The sequence below is a fragment of the Osmerus mordax genome, chromosome 3, assembly GCF_038355195.1.
Source record: "Osmerus mordax isolate fOsmMor3 chromosome 3, fOsmMor3.pri, whole genome shotgun sequence".
Lineage (NCBI taxonomy): Eukaryota > Metazoa > Chordata > Actinopteri > Osmeriformes > Osmeridae > Osmerus > Osmerus mordax.
Genome location: NC_090052.1, coordinates 17,433,792 through 17,452,642, shown reverse-complemented (window position 1 = coordinate 17,452,642; position 18,851 = coordinate 17,433,792). Strand labels below are relative to the sequence as shown.

Below are 18,851 nucleotides of genomic sequence, written 5' to 3'. Positions count from 1 at the left end.
CATACAAAGCAGGTCAAGGTATCCAGATTTTATGTCTCGAGTCTTCTCGTTATGATTTTTTTTTCATGACGTCCGTTTCACACACCACACACCCTGCAGCATGTATTTAACTCTCTCTCTCTCTCTCTCTCTCTCTCTCTCTCTCCAGTGCCCACTGTTCCACCAGGTAACGTGCAGGTGGAGGCCGTCAATTCCACCACGGTGCGTTACACGTGGAGCGCCCCCAGTCCCCAATTCATCAACGGCATCAACCAGGGATACAAGGTAGAGCCGAGCTGCGGACACTGCCCTCTAGTGTCCGCGGTCCGACCTGCATCTAATTAGAGTCGAATTGTCCTTAGTACACCGGTCATGCGACATATAAATCTGTCCTGGCCTTTGTCCTTATCGTCTCCTCCAACGTTCTCTCTCCTTTCCAGCTGCTGGCATGGGAACCCGATCGCGAGGAGGAGGTCGCCGTGGTGACGGTGCGGCCCAACTTCCAGGACAGCGTCCACGTGGGCTACGTGACGGGGCTGGGGAAGTTCACCGAGTACCTGACGTCCGTGCTGTGCTTCACCACGCCGGGGGACGGCCCACGCAGTCCGCCGCAGAGAACGCGCACTCACGAAGACAGTAAGAGGCTCCCGCTCGCTCGCCCGTCAAAGCGGGAGCTCGCACGGCCGAGGACAGTGAAACGCAGGGGCCGAGCGGTGGCTACTGTCGGGACTCAGCAATGCCATCTACTCTCTGTGTATTGACTGGCCTGTGTTTGTGTGTGTGTGTGTGTGTGTGTGTGTGTGTGTGTGTGTGTGTGTTCAGAGCCCGGTGCTGTGGGCCACCTCAGCTTCACGGAGATCCTGGACACGTCCCTGAAGGTCAGCTGGAGAGACCCTCAAGAGAAGAACGGCATCCTCACAGGTGAGCCTCTCCTCCGCTCCCCACGACCCCGTTCCGCCTGCATCCTCCGCATCTCGCCCTTCTTCCCGAATAACCCCCTCCCCCCCCCCCCCCTCTTCCTTATCGTACAGGCTACCGTATCTCGTGGGAGGAGTTTAACCGGACGAACACGCGGGTCACCCACTACCTGCCCAACCTCACCACCCCAGGAGTACCGGGTCACAGGCCTCACTGCCCTCACCACTTACACCATCCAGGTGGGGGGCATGACCTCCAAGGGCCAGGGCAGCTGTCCTCCTCCACCATCTCCTCTGGGGTGCCCCCGGGTTAGTCGTCCTTCCCTGGTATCATCCTCCGCAAAGCCCTGTGGTTAGATGTCTTTCTCCTGTGGAGGTCTGACCACCTGTCTTATCTAACCCGCAGCTCCACAGTTCATGTCATGATTATCTCACCGGAGGTTGTCTCCTGGGCAGGATGCTCTCAGTTTACTGTAATGTACTGACTCTGACTGTACGCTTTTAGCTCTCTTAATGTCCTGATACTTACAATATTTCTCTTTCTTCCTGGCTCTCTCTCTCTCTGTCTCTCTCTTGCTCTCTCTCATTTCTCTCTCGGTCCCTCTCTCTCGCTCTCTCTCATCTCTCTCTCCCTCTCTCTCTCTCTCTCTCTCTCTCTCTCTCTCTCTCTCTCTCTCTCTCTCTCTCTCTCTCTCTCTCTCCTCTCTCTCTCTCTCTCTCTCTCCCTATCTCCTCTCTCTCTCTCTCTCTCTCTCTCTCTCTCTCTCTCTCTCTCTCTCTCTCTCTCTCTCTCTCTCTCTCTCAGAGATGCCAGGGCCACCCACCAACATCGCCATCTCCAACATCGGCCCCCGCACGGTGACGCTGCAGTTCAAGCCCGGCTACGACGGCAAGACGTCCATCTCCCGCTGGCAGGTGGAGGCCCAGGTCAGACGCACACGCACGCAGACTACCACAGCGCATTGCATCCAGGTGTGTGGGGTGTGCCGTTATCCCGTCTGTTCTGGGTCTCAGGTTGGGATTATAGGAGACAATGAGGAGTGGGTGACTGTCCACCAACTGACCAACGAGCCTGACTCCAGGTCCCTGGAGGTCATGGAGCTGAACCCATACACCTTCTACAGGTACACACACTTAAAACGGACATTTGGGTCAACATTTAATGTAGAACTACCTATTTTAACTCTATGTCTTTAATTTCATATAGTTATTATCAGCAATTAATCAATGATCCACATGCATGTTCCCAGGTTCCGTATGCGTCAGGTGAACATCGTCGGGACCAGTCCCCCCAGCCAGCCTTCAGAAAGATCCAGAGCCTGCAGGCCCCGCCTGACATCGCCCCTGCCAACATGACCCTGCGCACGGCTAGTGAGACCAGCCTGTGGCTCAGATGGATGGTGGGTTCCCATCCCCGACTCGCTCACGAGGGAGGGGGTGTAACAGCTCAGCGGTAGAGCAGATCCAAAGGTTGCGGGTTCAAATCCCCCCTTGTATGTGTCTTTGGATAAAAGGCTCTGCTAAATGAGCACATTATTATTCTTATTATTCTTATTAGCATCTAACATGACCGACCCCTGTGGTTTTTGTAGCCTCTTCCGGAGTGGAAGTACAATGGGAACCCTGAGCTGGTGGGCTACCGGATCCAGTACTTCAAAGCTGGCTCCAAGGGAGGCGTTCTGTCCCATGTCATCACGGACCGCCTGGAGAGGGAGTTCACCATCGAGGACCTGGAGGAGTGGACCGAGTACGAGGTCCGCATCCAGGCCCTCAACGGCATCGGCTCTGGGCCCTGGAGCTACACCCGTCCACGGCAGGACCAGGGAGTCTGGTGAGGCTGGAGACACGCACGCGCACAGACACCAGAGTGCACACGCAACCGCAGACACAGACTACAAATCCACAGGACTGTTTCAACCTTTGACCCCGACTCCCTGTGGCAGTGCCATCCTGTGGTCCCACCAATGTGTCGGCCTTCGCCACCACGTCCAGCAGCATCCTGGTCCGCTGGGGGGAGGTCCCTGAGGCCGATCGCAACGGCCTCATCCTGGGCTACAAGGTCTGGTGAACAGCTGACTACTCCTTCCTTCCCAGCACAACGACCTCACGTGATACACACTCAGCAGCTCTCTATTCGCAGTTACTATTTTGTAACATGCTGGATGGATCCATCCATCCTACCCTTCCCTCCCCCCTTCCTCCCTGCTCCCCCCTCCTCCCCCTCCTCCCGACCTCTCAGGTGGTGTATAAGGAGAAGGACTCGGACAAGGCCCCCCAGTTCTGGGAGGTGGAGGGAACACCAGTCACAGTGTCCAGCTAAGCGCCCTGGGGAAGTACGTCCTCTAGTGAGATCAGGTGCTAGCCTTCACACGCATCGGCGATGGCAGAACCAGCTCCCCCTCCATCCTGGAGAGGACCCTGGACGATGGTAACCATGGACACACACACAAACACACACGCACACACACCGTCACGCACACCGTCCTATATTCATGAGCACACACACAAGCATATTTATAGGCACACGCACGCATACACACTCACACACACCCCTACACGAGCACACCCGCACACCTAGTGCAGAATGATAATGGATTCATAATGTATTGCTGTCTGGCATATCGATCTCCCATAGTGCCCGGGCCTCCTGTGGGCATCCTGTTTCCTGAGGTCAGGACCTCCTCTGTCAGGCTCATCTGGCAGCCCCCCGCCCAGCCCAACGGCATCATCCTGGGTGAGAGATCTGCGCAGCCCCCTCCACCAAGCGCCACCCCTCCGTGCACCTCTATTTTCATATTACGGAACGGTTGTCATCGTGAGAAAAAGAAGCGTGAGTTAAAGACGCGTTTGGGCGCTTCTCTCTCCCAGCCTATCAGATCACGTACAGACGGAACTCGTCCAACAGCAACGCGGCCACCGTGGACGTGCTGAGTCCCAGCGCGCGACAGTATACGGCGACCGGACTGAAACCAGAGCTGGTTTACGTGTTCCGCCTCACTGCACAGACGCGCAAAGGCTGGGGAGAGGCGTCCGAGGCGCTGGTGGTCACGACCGAGAAGAGAGGTGAACACAAAGAGAACGCGAACGCGGTATCGTTTGGAACTACGGACCGACCGCATGTGGTTCCTGTTAGTGTACATATGTGTGTGACTGTGTCTTCCCCCTCCCCCACGCCTCCCCAGCGAGGCCCCAGCCCACCAGCCGTCCCATGGTGCCTCAGGAGGATGTCCAGGCCCGCAGCGTGCTCTTGTCATGGGAACCAGCAGCGACGGGCTCTCGCCGGTCCGCTACTACACAGTGCAGTACCGAGAGCTGCCCGACAGCAACTGGACTGTCCACTCTGCCTCGGTCAACCACGAGGCCAGCTCCTACATTGTGGACAGGTGAGAGAGAGAGAGAGAGAGAGAGAGAGAGAGAGAGAGAGAGAGAGAGACAGGAAGACTGTCTGACTGACTGCTCCTCCTCCTCTCCTGATAGGCTCAAACCCTTCACTTCCTACCAGTTCAGGGTGAAGGCCACCAATGATATCGGGGACAGTGAATACAGCCAGGAGAGTGAGGCCATCACCACTTTACAGGACGGTAAGGCTCACGGCTTGCTGTTGACTGCTATCATGTTTATGCGTTGGTGATATTAAGCTGATGGTTCAGGCCAGGCAAGCAAAAAGACTATAGTATTGTTGAGTCAACAGAGACAGTGTTTATGTGTGTATCGACCGGCTGTTCTCTAGTTTACCTCTGCTGAGATTGTCCAGCTGTAGCCTGCTGTTTATTTGTTGACTGACTCTCTCTCTCTCTCTCTCTCTCTCTCTCATCTCTCTCTCTCTCTCTCTCTCTGGTCTCTGTCTCTCTCTCCCCCCTCCCCCCACCTCTCTCTCTCAGCCCCAGACAAAGCCCCTACCATCCTGTCAGTAACACCACATACCACCACATCAGTGCTGTTCGCTGGCAGGTAGGCATTGAGGCATCCACTGCATGCAATTGCAAATCTTTCACGGGGGGGTTGGTGGAAGAGAGAACGTATTACCGCTGAGAAGGCATCACTGCCGGCGTGGCTGTGTGTTCAGGTGATGATGTGACATCTGTTCCTGCAGCCACCTGCTGAGGACCAGATTAACGGGGTACTGCTGGGGTTCAGGGTCAGGTACCGGGAGTTACTCTACGACCGGCTCCGCAGTTTCACCGTCCGTACCGTCAACAGCCCCTCCGCCAACTGGCGGAGCTCACCGGTGAGTTTAGCGTCCTTAAATACATTCGTTTGACCCTGTTTGCGATTATGGTTGTTGTCTGGTTTTCGTAGCTCTGGGCCTTAGGTGGAAATAAGAATTGAATGGTTCTATGGCATACAAACCAAGTGTGGAGATGCTAATCTTTTCTGCATTTTCGCCTCTCATCCTCTCTCTCTTCTTTTATCCTTTCCTATCCACTCTCTCCTCTCCCCTCCTCTTTCCTCTCTCTATCCCCCTTCCCTCTAACCCCCGCGTGCCCAGCCCCATACAATGTGAGGAACCTGAGCGAGTCCTCACTCACCCAGTACGAGCTGGACAGTACGTACTCAATGCCTTCTCCCCTCCCTCTCCCTCCCTCCCTCCCTCCCTCCCTCTCTCTTCTTCTCTCCATTTCTCTCCCCGTCGACGTGACCATCTGTGTGTCCGAGAGCGTCACGCGCTCCTCGAGCCCGCCATCTGCATCTGTGTGTTTACGGCTTTCTCCTTCCCCCTGCTCCGGCTTTCCGCGTGCTGTCGTCTCTGATGTCTTCGCCCCCGTCCAACAGCTACCCTTGCCTTCTCCCTCCACCCTTCCCGTTCTTGGCCCTCGTTCCTTGTCTGACCGCACGCTGTCCTTGTGCCTCCCCCCCCCGCCGCCCTCTGACCCCGGCATCTTTCTCCTTCGGCTTATCCCTGTCCTGTGCTGCTGCCTTGCCCCTGGCTGCTGTCCCGCTGTGTGTCTCCTTGATTCGAGGGGTCAGGGTTGTGCTCGCTTTTCCTCGCAGATCTGAGTAAACACAAGCGCTACGAGATCCGCCTGAGTGTGTACAACGCCGTGGGGGAGGGGCCCACCAGCACGCCACAGGAAGTGTTTGTGGGGGAGGCAGGTGAGCGTCGGCTGCTTTTTGACATCCAATCACAAGCCGTTGTGGCATACTCGTTCATACTCTCGAATCTTAAAAGCATCGCAGGATACCCTGTCCTGTGTTTTCCCAGTCCCGACGGCCCCGCCCCAAACGTGATCATCCAATCCTCAACCGCCACCCAGCTGGATTTGACATGGGACCCCGCCTCCTCTCGCTCACAGAACGGGGACATCCAGGGGTACAAGGCGAGTCCCCCCATACGGACTCCCAACTAGGAGACCCACATTGAACAACCACTGTTGTACTGCAAATGGCAATTGCCCTTGAAACATCTCACTGGCTGCGAAGGCTCATGCATCTCGTGTTCCTGCTCCGTAGATCTACTTCTGGGAGTTCCAGATGCAGAACGACACGGAACGCTTACGCACCCTCTTCCTGCCCGAGCTGGGGGCCAAGCTGAAGAACCTGACAGGCTACACCACCTACCTGATCAGCGTGGCGGCCTTCAACGCAGCCGGAGACAGCCCCCGCTCCCCGCCCACCAGGGGGCGCACTCAGCAAGCAGGTGGGTCTGGGTGGCAGGCGGACGCTCTGCAGTACAGTAGGGCTGAGTGCCAGGGCCGGGCTGAGTCACTGAGGCACTGCAGTCCATCTGCTACTGCAGGACCTCTGCAGACTCTATCCCTCTCTCTCTCTCTCTCTCTCTCTCCTCTCTCTCTCTCTCTCTCTCTCTCTCTCTCTCTCTCTCTCTCTCTCTCTCATGCACTCTCTATCTCTCTCTCTCACTCTCTCACTCACTCTCTCTCTCTCTCTCTCAAGCACTCTCTCCCCTTCTCACTCTCTCTTTCAAGCACTCTCCTCCACCTCTCACTCTCTCGACCTTTGCTTGTCTCTCTCTCTCTCTCTCTCTCTTCTCTCTCTACTGTTGCTTTCCTCTCTCACCCTGTCCAGTTCGACAGCTCTGCAGTGGTGTCAAGCACCATCCCAAGGCCAGTGCCACTTCAGTCCCAAAAGCTTCAGGAGAAGCGAGGGGCTTGCTGGGATGAGGGCTTTCATCTTGCTGTCACGGGTGTTCCACCGAAGGGACACACAACAAATACAGACTCTCTCAGTATGACCGAGAATGTTCCCCAGCTCTCAGGAAGTCGGACACGTGTGGGACCATGTTTGGAAGCACGGTATGACTGTCCAGGAGAGGCTGGGGGAGGGTGTCTGCTTAATACGTCCTACGGGGGAAGCCGCGGGGGGCGGGGCCTTGATGACAGTGCGGGAGGGGCCTGCGGAGTGAGGGGGACACATGTGGATTGGGTTTTGGCCCGGCTACACAAAGGAGCCTGTGTTCACAGTCATCTTCATCTCCGCTCTACAGTGGTCGCTGCAGTGAAATCGTTTACAGATAAATTCTTCCTGGTCTTTTCCGCCCTATGAAGCCTCTGACATTGCAGAGCGGACAAAGTGCTGAGAAGTTGAAAACGCTGGCAGGAATTCTTGCTCTCTGCACCACAGAGCACTGGGAAAACAGCCAACATAAGTTTTTGTGAATTGTATGCAGAATTGTTACTAAATCCTTACACTAAGCTTAGCCTGGGTTGTTTCGGCCAGCAGAGTTCTCAAAGCACTTAATAAAGGCTATGGGTGATTGTTTACAACTTATTGTTCATGTATTGTATTGGTTGGCACTAGTCACATCAAGTCCATGAGGGTTAAATAGACACAGGATATGTTCTAACCAGGCTCTTCTCTCTTGCCTTCTCCTGTCTTGTCTCCTCCTTTCCTCTCCTCTCTTTTCCAATGTTCTCCTCTTGTCTTGTCTCCCCTCCTCTCTCTTCTCTCCACCATCCCTCACCTATCCTCACCCCCACCCCCCAGCTCCCAGTGCCCCCAGCTTCATCCACTTCAGTGAGCTCACCACCACCTCAGTCAACTTGTCCTGGGGAGAGCCCAAGCAGCATAACGGCATCATCGAAGGCTACCGTCTGGTCTACGAGCCCTGCACGCCGGTGGATGGTGAGAAAAACCTGTCCTGGAAATGTTCCCTGGGTCTTGAAACGATAGCGTAAAGTGATAGCTTTTAGCCAGTGAATGATTTACACCTCTAAGATAGCCGTCATGAGCTCTTAACTTAGATCCGGCTCTAGGCCTAATCGGTTACAGCTGGCCAAGCCCTGTAGCCCAAACTATGGGCTAACAGAAGGAAGGAATGCCATGTGTGTTGTTGTGGTTTCTTCTCATAGAGGGTGAAGTGGTAAATGGACGGTTGCGTGTGGTGGGCTGACAAGATTCTTAAGTAAATGGGGGAAGAGGAGGGAGGCTCAGCGGAGGCTGCTGTGGTCCCTGGCCTGCCCGCAACGAACCCCAAGCAGTCAGCCAAGCACGGGAGATAGCGGGGGTCTGGATCTTCTCAAATCGGCAGGGCCACAGTCACAAGAACATGGGTCTTTATTGGGTTACAGCTGCCTCTCAGCGAGGAGTGGCTTGTCTGTGTGTTTCCACGTGCGTACGTTAGGTAGATTGAGAGTCTTAGTGTTCTCCTGCCCAGACTCCTCTCCTCACGCTCCAGGTGTCAGCAAGATAGTGACAGTCGACGTGAAGGGCAGCGCCCCCTTGTGGATGAAGATCAAAGACCTGGCTGACGGGGTCACCTACAACTTCCGCATCCGGGCCAAGACCCTGACCTACGGCCCTGAGGTGGAGGCCAACATCACCACTGGGCCAGGGGAAGGTAGGTCTGCTCTCATCATCTCTTCCAGTCTCTTCACTAGACTTTCTTTTGGGGGGGGACTGAACCACAGCCCTCTCCTCCCCAGGATCCCCAGGCCCACCAGGAGAGCCCTTCATCTCTCGCTACGGCACGGCCCCTCACCCTCCACTGGACCAGCGGTGACCCCGGGCGCGCGCCCATCACGCGCTACGTCATCGAGGCCCGGCCTTCCGGTCAGTACGGCGCGGGACAGGCAACAGCTGCCCAGAGCTAGCACACGCCTAGTGCACCAGGGAGTAACACCAAGTGTTTTTTTCCCTCTTGAATCCCATAGACGAAGGCCTGTGGGATATCCTGATCAAAGACATTCCTAAAGAAGTGACATCGTACACGCTCAACCTGGACATGCTGAAAGAAGGGGTCACCTACGACTTCCGGGTCATAGGGGTCAACGACTATGGCTATGGTTCCCCCAGTGTTCCCTCACCCTCCATATCAGGTGTGATGCCCTCTCAACTCAACACTGGACCCCACTCTGTCGATGCTTTTATACAGTACAGTGCATACGTCTGAGTATTGACATGTGTCGTGTCTGTTGTCCTTAGCCCAGAAAGTGTCACCGTTCTACGAGGAGTGGTGGTTCCTGGTGGTGATCGCTCTGGTGGGCCTCATCTTCATCCTCCTCCTGGTCTTCATCCTCATCATCCGTGGCCAGAGTAAGAAGTACACCAAGAAGGCCCGACTCAGGTAGGCAACGCGTCCAAGCGCTCTCGCTGACCCCCGGTGACTTGACTCAGCCCAGTACCCACTCTGCCACCCCACAACACTTTCGCTGAGAACTTGTATCACTCCAAAGATAAATACAGATCAATTGCCTGGACTTGTGTACTGTAATTGGCCGTCTGAGAGCTGTTTACAAGTGACTGCTCTAATGGCGCCGCTATTACTCAAAATAGCGCTCTCTGGCCTCCTTTCTGGTTTTAAAGAGATGAGACACGAGCAAAAATCACCTGCTGACAGACTGAAGAGTTAGACAAAAGAACATAAAAAGAACATAAAAAGAACACAAAAAATAATTGAATCAATCAATAACTGAATGGCCTAGCTGTGATCATTTGTAAAGCTCTCTCCTGCGCCAGCTACGCAGCGTGAGTCATGCGCCCGGCTCCACTGTGCCGCCGTGCCAGTCTGCAAAATGCTCAATCGCCACAGGTGACATCACTGGTCGAGCACCATAGGTGGCGTCACAAGCAGCCTGTCAGGAACTTAGGACCTTTCGAGACAGAAACGATGGGCTTCACAAGTTTGTGTTGATTCCGGGGGGGGGGTTGATGGACACAAGGCCTAACCCAAGGTCACCGTGGCCTTTTCACGAACAGACGTGACAAGCTCACAGAGAGGAGACTTGACAGGGGTCAGGTTGATCGTGTCCATCAGCCCACCCGTAGACCTCACACTGACTAAGAGACGGAATGAAGGGGGGGGGGGGGGGGGGGGGGGGGTCAAACCCACCTTAGTTTCACACCACTGCCTCGTCAAGCTTGGTCAGCATTCAGTGTGGTTCTTGGGTCCTGGGTCCAAGGGGTCAGTAAACAGGGTTTGACTGGGCCACGGGGAGACAGGGACAGTGTTTGTGTTTGACACAAAGAACGCCTCTCAAGCCCTGCACCCCCCCTCCCCCGTACCCCCCCCCCGTCACCCGTGTCCACGCAGGCTCTGTGTGCTACTGACGTGTTTGTTTTAGTGGCGGTCTGAGCTGGCCCGCAGGCCCTGTGGGGCATCACGGGTGAGATCACACTCGCCAGCCACCCTGGAGGGAGTAGAGGTCACCGGAGGTCACCGGACCTCCTGCCCTGCCTCCCCCTAAATCACACCACACCTCCAGGCTGACTGTGTAGGCGTGTATGTGTGCGTGTTTGTGTTTGTACGTGCCCGCGTGTGAAAGAGAGCTCTTAAAACATCGTTTCCTAGTTTCCTAGTTAGAATTGCCCTACGCGGCGACTCAGCGAGCCTCCGAAAGGGCCCGCTGGACTAAACCTTCTCACAGTGTCCTCCTATCCCCATGCAGGCAGCCATTCCAACTGCACCTCGCTGCCTCTCACCCACGGAGAGATGGTGCGCCTGGACGAGGGCCGCTTCCCCGCCCTGGAGCTCAACAACAGACGACTGTCGGTCAAAAACTCCTTCTGCCGCAAGAACGGCATCTACACACGGTCCAGTCGGCTTCCCCTGGAAGTACCAACAACCCTCCCAAATCACCGTGTCAGTGCGTTTGTTTGGCAGTGACCCGTATTGATGTGTGTTTCGATACCGAGCGTTTGTCAGCGTGCTCTGGTCGAGGCGACGCGTTTAAGTTCCGCTTTTCCATCAACTTCATTGCTGCATCGCTCGGGGCACAGGCTGGAATGCTTAATGCTTTGTCGTTGGTTTCCTCCTCTTCTTCCTCGTCAGTCTGTCAGGACTGGAGAACATGCCGAGACTGCAGGAGTCCGGCTGCTGAGAGCAGCCTCCATCCGCTCTGCTCATTGGCATTCGATGGGCATGTGAAGTAACAATTTATATAAGAGGACAGCACAATACAGCTCCCTTAGCATTCACCCGCTTCTGCATGTGGCCTTTGTTTGTGTGTCCCCGACTCAGACAAAGACTGCTTCTCAGTCGGGACCGACTGTCTTCATCCTCTACTCAGCCCCCCCCCCCCCCCCCCACAGTGCCTCTAAAGCCCAGAGTGGTCCAGCAGAGAAGGCCTCCACAGTGCCTCTAAAGCCCAGAGTGGTCCAGCAGAGAAGGCCTCCACAGTGCCTCTAAAGCCCAGAGTGGTCCAGCAGAGAAGGCCTCCACAGTGCCTCTAAAGCCCAGAGTGGTCCAGCAGAGAAGGCCTCCTCAGTGCCTCTAAAGCCCAGAGTGGTCCAGCAGAGAAGGCCTCCTCAGTAGCGGTCTGAGAACATGGTCCTTTCCATAAACCAGGACTCTGATAGCAAAGCAGCGCCTGGCCGCTGGGTTACACAGATAGCGGCGGCCCTGTTAGGCCTGTTGGCGCAGGGGTGAGTGACCCCCAAGTTGGGTCCGATGGTGTCACGTGTGTCTGGGGGAGGGAGGGCGGTGGGGCGGTGGGGGGAGGCCTGGCTTGCTGGCCGGCCGGCCACGTGGCTGGAGGTGCTGGGATGGAAAGATGGAGCGGCTGGGTTGGGAGTCTGCTTCCTCTGGTGGAAACCAGAGAGGGTGGGTGATGCGGGGCACCTATTATGGTGGAATGCGGTGGATGGGGCTTGAGGGGCTCCGGGGGAGTCTGCACGGGTCTCTGCCTGGCCGGGGAGGCCTGAGCCGGGGATCAAAAGGACCAGAGCTGCCTGCTTTCCTTTGAAGAGCTCCACTCTGCTGCAGCTCCGCTAATGGTCTGCTGACTGGAGAGAGTAGGGGGAGAGGGGTTGGGGGGGGGGGGGGGGGCTCCTGTAGCAGGCAAGTAGAGAATGAGGAGGGGGGGGGGGGGGTGGATACGGAAGAGAGGCTGCCAGAATTCAGCGCTACTCAATTATTTAAAGCCCACTGGCAACATGTTGGGATTGTGGTGGGGGGGGGGGGCTGGCGGGGGGGGGATTGGATTGAGGCTATTAAGATCCCCCTCCCCCCCCTCCCTCACACCCTGCCCCCATCCGCATGCTTTGCTTTGCCTCCTTTGAATTTTAAGCAGATAGTTTACCACCTCCTACCTCACCACCACCCTTGCACCCAGAAACAATGTTCCTTTGTTGTGTTCTCATGGTCACTGTCATGTTGAGTCTGCTAAAGGCCCTGCCCTTATCACTCTCAGTGGTGTAGTCTTTATATTTGGCTGACAGCATGCCTCCCCAAATCGTGTTTGTTAATAAAGTTGTCTGCTTGTTTTGACTGTCCCTAGCAAGCCGAAGATTTTGACTGTCATCATTAGATATCTTCTTAGTCTTTGTCTGTTCTTCAGTTCCGTCAAGTAGCATCTCAGTGACCTTTTCCAAACGATTCCTCAGTTTCATTCAACAACCAATACCTCACAAATGTAACCTTCCACTTCCACTGCACAAATCCCCATGCTATAATAACGGTAATAGAATTGGTCCTAAAAATAATAATGTTCCTGTGCTGTTAGCAGCTGTAGCATGGCTCCCATGCTGAGCTGCCTCATGGCTGACCTTTGCCCAGCAGTGAAGTCTCCACAGACCTCGAACCCTGAATCATTACAGCAGGAAGAGAAAAATAATTACCCTCGCAGATTGTTTCTGCTTCCTTCATGGGCTTTATAACCAGGGCCAGAGAAGCAGAGGTAATTTTCCTTGACCTGCACAAAAAAAAAAGCCTGTGTGTGTGTGTGTGTGTGTGTGTGTGTGTGTGTGTGTGTGTGTGTGTGTGTGTGTGTGTGTGTTTGTGCCCCGTGATACTGCATTGGGCAGAGACCTGAACCCCCTGCCTTCGACCCTGATGGACATCTTTCTATCTCCACAAAGATCAGAGGCAGGGACTGCCAAAGAATAGGGCCAATTATGGACTTGTATGTTCTGTATCATTGGTTCCTCACAATGCATGACTAATCCGTCTGTTTGTGTTTTCACCCAGTGTCAGGTCTAGTCTGCACCATCTCTAAGATCATCCTCCTAATCAGGGAGTACGTGACGAGCATGTGCTCTGTGAGATCAGGACGCCCTCCAGATCTAATGTTCCAAGCCTTCGGAAACATTTGAGTAGCACTTATAAGTTAGTGGGTGTCATTTAAGGTTCAGGGAGATAAATAGCTTTGTACACCCAAGCTTTTCAGCCTCTTTGTTTGATTTTCGCAAAGCTAGATAAGACCTTGCAGAAGTACGACAGAACTGTATTGTCCCAGACTTAAGTTTGACCTTGAATGTCTCTCTCTCTCTCTCTCTCTCTCTCTCCTCTCTCTCTCTCGCTCTCTCTCTCTCTCTCTCTCTCTCTCTCTCTCTCTCTCTCTCTCTCTCTCTCTCTCTCACTCTTTCTCTCTCTCTCTCTCTCTCTCTCTCACTCTTTCTCTGTCTGTCTCTCTCTCTCTCTCTCACTCTTTCTCTGTCTGTCTCTTTCTCTCGCTCTCTCTCTCTCACTCTTTCTCTGTCTCTCCCTCCCTCCCTCTCTCTCTCTCTCTCTCTCTCTCTCTCTCTCTCTCTCTCTCTTTTCCTCTCTCTCTCTCTCTTCCTCTCTCTCTCTCAGGTCTCCCCCAAGGCCCAGTCCTGGCAGCCTTCACTACTCTGACGAGGACGTCAGCATCAAATACAATGACCTGATTCCAGCGGAGAGCAGCAGCCTCACTGAAAAACCCTCCGAGATATCAGACTCTCAGGTAGGGCTTCCACTCCCTCCTAACCCCCCCAGCCCCACCCTCACCCCCCCCCCCCCCATGTCCGCAATGCAACAGCCGCAAAGCGAAGTTGAAGGCTCAACCAAAACAATTAGAGAAAGAGAATGTGTGTTAGTCAGAGACGGAATGTGACACATACTGTATGTCCCAATTCTCATAATTGCAACAGGACTGTCTTCCTCCTTAAGAGTGTCCAGATATTTCCTCTACGCTAAAGGAAATAGGTTTCCGCCTAATTATGAACGAGGAAAATGTTTCTAGTGCGTCACCCCCTAACTAGAATGTCATCTGTTGACATAAGTTGAAATGAGCAGCATATCTCCTTCCAGCTTTGGGGCTTCTGAGTTGGGTGATCCCATGGGAAGGAGATCTCGAGGACATTCTCATGTCTCTTACTCTCCTGTTACTGTATTTCCTCACCCCTAATTAATCCTCCTCAAACAGGAAATGTCATGATAATATGGGTTGCTGGCATTTGGCCCCTCTAGATATAAGGAGTTCTGGATGTTTCCGTGTTTTACAAATACTTGAGACACTCGACAGGGCAGAGGAAGGGGGAGGAAGGAGAGAATGGCAGAGGGAGGAGAGGAAGAGGAGGGATTCTGGAGGGTAAGAGGGCAGAGGGAGTAGAGGATGGGGGAGAGAAGAGAAGAGAGAATGTGGAGGGGGGACACGGAGACGAGAAGAGAGATTCAAGAGGGGGTGAGGGGGAGGGAGGAGGGAGGAGAGATTCTGGAGGAGAGGGGGGGAGGAAAGGAAAGGAGAAGACAGATTCTGGAGGGGCGGTAGGGGGAGGAAGGAGAGGAGAGATTCTGGGGGGGGGGGGAGGAGGCAGGGAGGAGCGGACAGTGGGACAGCAAGAACATCTGTCTTCCACACCCAGGATTGGCTCTCTCCCTTGTCTATTTGTCAGGTACCTGCACAGTCAAAACATTGTTCGACCCCGTTTGAATAAACACTGTTCCCCCGGGAGCCACAAACCTCTGTTATTCTTTTACCCTGCATAGACTCTCTGTTTACCTGCCACTTGTGTAAATAAATGGAGCAGCTGAATCTCTGACATCTGTCTACCCACGGCCTTGTAGTACAGTACACACGCCTGCTGCATGTACACACACTGGCTCTTACACCAACACAGCCGCGCAAACGATTTTTCAAACTTTTCTTATTTTTCTTATCTTACTCTCATTTCTTATTGTAAGTTTGTAACGTTTGAAAGGGTGATACGGTGTGCTTACGTACTGTATATGTGTGATACTTCACACAGAAAGGACAAATTAGGAGTATTCAAATGAGGATGTGTTAGAAAGGCAACGAGTAAAACGATCTAACCCTTCAACACTGTGTCTGTCTGTCTGCCTGTCTGTCTGTCTGTCTGCCTGTCTGTCCTCCAGGACAGGCTTGTGTTCTCATATCAGATCTCTGCTCCTCAGAGCTCAGGGTGAGCTGATGTGATCACCTGTGTGTAGAGATTGAATCCCTTACCTGTACTCTAGGCTGTAGTCTCCCTGTAGTGGGAACTTGGTGATCTTCTGTAGGTTCTTAACGCCTTTAGACCGGTGCCCTCCGATTAGATTCAAAGTTAGACTGGTGAAAGTGGTTCGTAGTCGTGTCGAGATTTTTGCTACTTTTGTGCCCAAAAGCCTTGACCTCAAGGATGGTTGCATAACCCGGGTGCACCCGTTGAGCAAGCGTGTCTAACGTCATCCATGTTTGCTCTGTGACCAGGGCAGCGACAGCGAATACGAGATGGATCCGGGCCGACAGACGACCCACTCCTTTGTCAACCACTACATCAGCGACCCCACCTACTACAACTCGTGGCGTCGCCAGCAGAAGGGCGTCTCCCGCCCTCCGGCCTACGGATACGGCCAGCCCGAGCCCCTGGTCGAGCAGGAGCCCCGGCAACACCCTCCGCCCCTGCCTCCCTTGCCGCCCCTGCCCCCGCTGCTGCCCCAGGGGGCCCCCTCTCCCCAGCCCCAGGGCCAGGGCACTCTGTTCAGGCCCAAGGGCAGCCGGACTCCCACCCCATCCCTGCTGTCCTCTGAACCCAACAGCCAGCACAGCACCCTCTACAGGCCCCCCAGCAGCCTGGGCTGTGCCTCTCAGGCGCCTACCGCGGGCTTCTCCTCTTTTGTTTGACACACAGCTCTCCTACCCATGACAACAAGCCTGGAGACGGACTTTTCCTTTTTTGTCGTTGGTGGTTTACTCGTGTTTGATTCCCGATTGGTTGTTTTTTTGTTTGTTTTTTCTATACTATTGACCGAAAGAAATTGCAGGCATCTTGGAAAGCCTTTTTGCTCCCATGTGAATGATGTGTGTGTGTGTGTGTGCGTGTGTGTGTGTGTGTGTGTGCTTGAAGGCGTGCGACTACGTGTAGGTGTTTTCAGAAAAAGACAATCATTTGGAACGTTTGTGTTGCTTCGGCGCATTTTGTTTCAATTTGCGATAAAAGCTTGAAACGGGGGGACCGTTCAGATCTGAGATCTGAAGTGAAGTTCCTCGTTTTAAAACGACATGTATTTATTGTAAATGCAGCCTATGATGTGAGCATTGCTGTGCGAGGACAATGACCATTGGACTCTGGTGTACAGAGACTGGCAACAAAAAGAACCGAATTGTGAACCGTGGACAAGCTAAAGAGAGAAGAAGGAACTCTGGCAAGGACAAAAAAACGAGCACCTTTCAGCTTCAGTGGCTTCTTTCCACATTCTCACTTTCCCCAGTCCTAGTTGCAACTGCGTATGTAATACTGTGTGTGTTGTTCTGTTTGCTATTGTTTCGACAGATATTTGTATCAATCAGCTAAAAGCAACAACAAAGATTAATCGAAAACACCACTCATGGCAATGTTGTAAATCACATCAAAGCATTGTGACAGCAGGATGGGGAGTGTGTCGATTCCTCTACCGTCGCCAACACAATTTCTGCTCCTTTGGTTTTAGCTGTTTTGTTTCTGTTTTGGGGATGAAATCAACACTCCACTTGATGCATATGACAGCCCATACTCGAGCAGTTGCAACAGACACGGTGCTCTTTGCGAGGAATGTGGTCATAAGTCACATTCGTTTTACAGACACCATAAGACAGGGTGACAAGACAACAATGTCACAATGAGTGAGTCAATCAGTGTATGCTCCTGTGTTGTCATTGTGTAAGATGGGCATAGCTATGTCTGCTACTGAAGACTATCACGGGCGTGCTTTAGCTAGCTATGCCGACTTATCGCGGTCCTCTGAGCTCTCTGAGTAATTGGCTACTAGTAAAGTCATGTGCATTCCCCCCCCCCCCCCCCCCCCCACCCTAGCCTCCAGGTGTTGTTTCAAGCAGATCTATTCACAGTCTCACGGTTGATGTTTTTCATTGTGTCTTCTATGAAGGACAGAACTATAGTGTGGCGTAGCTCAAATAGATTCAGGTTTACAGGATCTGCAACAAACCTGTCGACTCTGAACACAAAGTGATCCCCTCACTTTTGCCTGAGCATGGCATGGTTACACTGCATCAGAGCTGCATGCAGGACCGGACAGCAGTTGCTTTGTAGATATATGTATTACCAAGAAACGGTATGAGATGTTGTGTGTCAAACACCTCACTATGAACTCATATAAATAGCTCTCTAGCCAAGCAAGTTTATGATGAAGGTGCACAAGATGACACGGATGAAATATGACACTGTCATTCTGCTTCTGGAGGAATATGTCTGTAACCTGCTTTCGTTTAATTGTACTGTTCTGCATATTGTCGAATGTGTTTTACTACGCTTTAGGGTATGGTTTTACTTTCAAATAGTATTATGGGATATTGCTAAATAGAGACTTGAGGCAGATTTCAGTCTTCAAGGTCCAAATGATCACCTGTCTTTTTACCGTGTGGTGGATATCATTGTATACATTCTGAAGCATTAATACTAGACCTGACCATGGTACTGTACTATTCAAAAAATAAATTATTCTATTTTCTAATGTTTTTTGTGAATGTGTAGTATCTATCCAAACTAGAAATTGGCTGGGAAGACACTACACATAGTCCTCAGAGTCGGCTGACTGCCTTAAAGCTGACTCCCTCAAAGCCACAAGAATGACTAACATTTGATATGAGCGAGCAGAATGTGACCTCATTCTTCCAGCCATAACAGAGACAGAACTGGGGTACGTGGGGAAGAGGAGTAAGGCTGGAAGTCGGCCTGATCCTAATGAAGCACACTAAGAAGATGAGTGGGAAGGAGATACATTGCTTAGAGATAATCTTTCTGTGACATGCATTGATCTTTTGCAGGGGGAAGAACAGAGAGAGAGAGAGAGAGAGAGAGAGAGAGAGAGAGAGAGAGAGAGAGAGAGAGAGAGAGAGAGAGAGAGAGAGAGAGAGAGAGAGAGAGAGAGAGGAGACAGAGGATGAGTAAGATGACCCCTCTGGTTCCGGAGGCTTCTATACCTGCCCTCTACCAACAGCTACGAGAAAATCAGCAGCGTCCGACAAGATGGCAGACGGTAAACACGGCCCAAACTCGAACAAAGCTCTGCAGTTGAGGCTGTCATTAAGAACCAACTCACGAGGCCCCAGCTCACCCATCAGCTGGCTGGATGGGGGGATCTGACTGGGAACACAGCCAGCAGCAGGAAACGACTGTAAAATATGACTGATGGACATTCACTTCTAGATATATAGTCAGTCAAGCTGTTAATTACATTACAGGGGTCCACTGAGAAAGTTTATGTGTGTTCCTCTTTCTCTTAGGGGGAGGGGGGTACATAAAAGCTAAGTGCTTGTCATGAAAGAAGTTCATCACTGTCTAACAGAGAGACTTCTTCGAATTCTTTATCGTATGTAATCTGGA

At 53.1% G+C, this 18,851-nt stretch overlaps 1 pseudogene; it reads left to right on the top strand.

Annotated features, from left to right (window-relative positions):
• The window catches only part of LOC136940541 (protein sidekick-2-like), a 34,691-nt pseudogene extending 16,712 nt beyond the window's left edge, over positions 1–17,979 (top strand).
• The last annotated feature ends 872 nt before the right edge of the window (positions 17,980–18,851 follow it).